The sequence below is a fragment of the Condylura cristata genome, unplaced genomic scaffold, assembly GCF_000260355.1.
Source record: "Condylura cristata isolate star-nosed mole 26May11 unplaced genomic scaffold, ConCri1.0 scaffold00030, whole genome shotgun sequence".
NCBI classification, from domain to species: domain Eukaryota; kingdom Metazoa; phylum Chordata; class Mammalia; order Eulipotyphla; family Talpidae; genus Condylura; species Condylura cristata.
Genome location: NW_004567131.1, coordinates 727,973 through 733,165, shown reverse-complemented (window position 1 = coordinate 733,165; position 5,193 = coordinate 727,973).

Here is a 5,193-nt window from a genome sequence, read left to right as displayed (position 1 = left end):
CTGTTTGGCTGGGCATTTGCTCATGAGAAGATGGGCAATTTGGGGAGTTTTATTGGAGAACTTAGTTGAAATCCTTTCTGTGTGCACACCAATTCTATTAAGTCTTTTGCAGCTCTCCCTGGTGGTGCAACAGGTTAAAGCCCAGTATTGCGAAACCAGCTGCAGTGGCTTCAGCCTGCCCAGAGGTGAGCACATGGAGCAGCAGATCTCTTCTGTCTGGCCCACGGCTCCCCTCCCAGTGGGCAGTGTAATCGATCTGCCTGTTCTGTTCCCCACTCTGTCTCTGGTGAATCCTCTCACCACCTCTGCACCTCTGGCCTGTATGCATAAATCTTTTTTAAAAAAGTCTTTCACACTAAGAGTATGCTTCCTTTGCTTTGTACATATGGGCAGCCAGTCCCCTTTTTAGCCAGTCACCATAACAGTTTAGGATCCCTGAGTAACCTGTCAGTCATATGCTAACATCACAAGTCCCTAAAATAATGTCTGACACATAGTAAGTTCTGAAAAAATATTTGTTGAATGAATGAAAACTTTATTGTTCCAAATCCTTTGCATGGATTATTTTATTTAAGTGTTATAGCATACCTAAGGTAGATCTTAACATCATTCACATTGTCAAGTGGGCAAACTAATGTACATAGAAGTTCAGTAATCTGCCTTAGGTCACAAAGCTAACATTGGGAGAAGTAGGATTCAAGTTCAGTCTGGCTCCAGAACCTATACACATCCATTATATTCTGCTACCTCTAATACTGCCTGCTTCTCTTCTTTATTTCTCATGGCAAACTCCCATTCTGGGCTGCCACCATATCTGGTGCATGCTCTCTCATAGTTCTGATCCTTTAGTGAGAATAATAGGGCCAATGTTCCGTACTGAGCTTCTCAAGGGTAGGACCTGTTTTATTCATCTTTCTATCTCCAAGCCTTTTGCTGATGCATAATGGGTGTGAAATAAATTGGTTATGTAAATATAAAGTAGAAAACATAAAAGGATTCAAAGGTTCCTAACTTGCAGGCAAAAACTTACAGAACAAACGAAAAGGAACAGCTTTGAAGCTGTTCTGAGAAAATTCTGTGTACAGCTTTGAACTTACTGGACTGATGAACTGACAAATAAGTGGAGATGTCCATTAGGGACTTGGAAAGGAAAAAGCAGTGCAAAGATTCTTTTAGGACCAAGACAGACTTCGTAAATCTTTCTGGTAGAAGTGCTAACTGAAGTAATGAGAGTGTAGAGTGTATCAGCTCACCAAGGAAAACAGAATGCAGAGAAATGAAAAAAGAAAGAGAAGACAGCATCTTGGAAGATAGCTATAGTTAACGGGAGAAAAAAGATCTGAAAGAAATTCAGAAGGATCTCTGCACTGAAGTCAAAGGAATCTCTCCTGTTTGTGTCCTTGAGTAGGTGTCTGTGATAACTGCTTTGTAACACAGTACAGATTATAAATAAAAGTCTGTGGGCAGCAATAGAAAACAACATATACGTTTTCAGTGCTACTGGGTCTGTCTGGCCCTGCCCACCGTGGTTCTGGGATCTACTTAGTTCAGACTAGAGAACTCCCACATGAAAATTTCCTCTGGATGGCAACAGCCAGCACAACATGTCTTCCACCTCTTCACACTGACTTCTGTTCGCCTCCTCTCTCCTCCAAACATAGGCTGGGAGATTACACCCCCTTTGTGTCAAAATTGTACATTTGAAATCATTTTATGGCACCCACATTCTTTTATTTGCGATAAGTCTTCTGTAAGGTGAATTTGGTTTTTGCAAATTCTTACCCTGTATTATTATTATTTGTTTATCAATACCTCAAAATTTCTCTTCTAGTGTTTTTGTTTTCTTTGTTGGTTAAACTAGGGCTTCACAAATAGTGAACCACAGATTTACTTGGGGTAAGGGTGGGGGACCATTTTTGCAATTCATTAAACCTCTTATGATTTTTCCCTTGTCTATGTCTTAGGCTCACCACACTGGCCAACAGGAATTGGTTAGCTGCATAAGTAGCAGTTAACACTAGACTACTGGCTTTTGATGCAGAAGAACATAGAAGATATTCCTGTGCCTCTGAATCACATACAATGTTGTAAGCCAGTGTTACCACAGTAACACTTTTTAATTTAGTAATTATGCCATGAACATTCTATATGACATTTTTTACCTTTTGTGAAGAAAACACACTAATGTGATCCTTCTCAGATTATTTGTTTAAAAACTGAATACAGTGTTTATATATAACTATAAGAAGACATAATTAAAAAGATTATTTAAAGAATCATTATAATACAAATACCCAGGTCCAAAAATAGAACATGATCAGTACCCTCTACCTACCCTTTCTAATAATATCCTATTTCTCTTTTCTTAATAATTTTATTATTCACATTTGTAGCCTAAACAGCTGAATTTTGCCACATTTTGAATATATGTGGAATCACATGGTATCTATTCTTTTACTCATTACTGAAATTCATCAGGTTATTATAGTGTATAGTGACTAAGTTTAACTCCTTTTCATTGCTGCATCATACTTCACAGTATGGAGATACATAAATTTACCCATTCTATTTTGATATGTTTGAGTTGTATGCTGTTATAGCTGTTACAAGTATGTACAAGAATCTGTACAATAGAATAGCTGAGTCAAGATGAATGTGTACCTTCAACTTCACTGGAAATACCACACTATATCCAAAGTACATTGTATCTTTTTTTTCTGATTTATTGCAAGGGAATATTGAGCTTATATCAGTATAAGGATTATCCTCGCTTCATCAGTTACAATCTTTTTTCAGTAATTTTTTGACTGATGGGTGTCCAATAGTATTGAATTGAGCTTTTCATATTTATTTGTGTTACTAAAAAGGATATGCATATTTTCTTAAATTGGTCTCATATATTCCTCTTTGGAGCAGTGTCTATCTTCGAAACAAAATGGTCTATTTCATATGGACTTGTAGGTATTCTTTGTATATTCTGAGTAACAATCCTTTGTTACATGTTTCACAAATATTTTTCCCCACATTGTGGTTTTAACTTTTCTGTTTGGTTTACTCAGTAGGTAAACTGAAATCCTTGATTTTAAGGTAGTTGAATTTATTGTTCTTTCCTTCTATAACTAAAAAAGATTCCTCTCAACCCCAAAGTTATAAAAACATTTTTTCATACATATCCATATAATTTATCTGATATCGTTGCAGTTAGATGTGCTTTGGAATGCAGACATTTTTTTTAATATCAGAAAAGCACTGTGGAACATATTATATATACTATGTAATAATACTATAAGAATTGCGATAGCACCAGTAATCACACATTATTTCTAGAGAAAAATGTAGTCACCTAATGATATATAAACGACTATTGTGTCACTAAGTTATTTTTTCACCAAATGAATTCTAAGGAGCTTGATATTTCAGAGATTTAGGGATTTTGTAACTGATATTAGTTATGTCTTCATACAATAAATATAGGACTATTTCATACTTGGAAAAACCTGTTGGTAGAGAAATAAGCTGTAGTTTGCGTGTGAAGATTCTTTACTATGGATTTAAAATATTTAATGTTTTAGGATTATTGACATTTTCTACTGTTGACTCCATTGATTATAATTTTCCTCCAATTTGTATGTTCATCAAAATTTTATTTGCATTAAACTGTTTTGTTTAATAGATTTTTCGCTCAATACAATCAGACACTCATCAACTTTATCCTTTCCCCAAAAGTTAATTTTTGGATATTTGGAATCTACTAACGGCAATGATTTATTACTGACTTGTCTCTGAACCTAACAAAATACTAGCCTATTTCCAGATTTCCACAGTGTGACTGCTCTCATTATGGATAATTTTGAGCTACCAATTTGATGTTACTGAAGTTGGGAAGAGGTGAATATAACTGGTTCTCTTGAACTAGTTTGGACTCTCTGACATACCACTGCTTTTCTCTTTAAATCATTTCAGTTCTTAGCATTACTTCCCTCGTTCCACATTACTTCTCTTTCTTTCTTTTTTTTTTTTTTTTCTGATTTATTGCAAAGGGATATCTAGCTAAAGTCCTTTAAGACTTTTCTATAACATACTTAAGTAAGGTTATAAATTTACCTCTGGGTACTGCATTAGATTAAGTCCACAGTGTTGCTAATATATTGGCTCAGCTCAAAATATTTTCTCATCATGAATTTTACAAAAGTGATTGTTTTTATTTATTTATGCATACCATCACTGGGGTATAGGCTAGAAGTAAAGTGGGTCAGAGGATTCACCAGAGCCCTGAGCAGAACAGGCAGATCATAATGACTTTTTCTTTGACCTCAAATTATATGGATTAGTTTCTATAGTTATTTAATGACTTTTAGTTAGCAGTATTGTTGTTCAAAAAATGTGAGTGGGCCCTCCTTGGTGATGCAACAGGTTAAAGCTAAGCACTGTGATGCCTGCTGTGGCCACTTCTGCAGCTTCTGTGGGAGTTCCATCTTCTCTCCAGAGGTGATGCACATTGCAAGGCAGACCTCTCCGGACCTGCCCGCTGCTTCCCTCAGCAGTGTACTTCATCAGTCGGTCTATTCTGCTCCCCACTTTGTCTCTGGTGAAGTCTCTCACCACCCCTGCACCTCTGGCCTGTACCCCAGTTCTGTAGGCATAAATAAATCTTAGAAGACTGGGCCCTCCCTGGTAGTGCAGTGGGTTAAAGCCCCGCACTAAGAAGCTAAAGGCACTTCAGCATGAGTTCAATCCCTGAGGTGATCCACATGGTGTGGCGACCTCTCCTAACCCGTCCACTGCTCCCCCTCAGCAGTGTACTTTGTCAATCCACCTGTTCTGCTCCCCACTCTGACTCTGGTGAAGTCTCTCACCACCTTTGCACCTTTGGCCTGTACCCCAGTTCTGAATACATAAATAAATCTTTAAAAAAAAAGATAAAATAAATGTGATTGATGTCAGTCTTTAAAATCTGCTTCAAGCTGCTTTACAGTTATATGGTGAATGTGGGTAATATACTTAATCTCACAGATGGTTGTGTTGTTCTGCATATATCAGGTCAAATTTATAAATCACATTGCTCACATTTCTCATACCTTTGTTGACTTTTCTTTTGCTTCTCTTAATCACTGAGGAGAGCTTGTTTAAATCATCCAATATGACTGTTTTTCTTGGTAACTATCAATTTTCACTTTGTTTATATATATATAT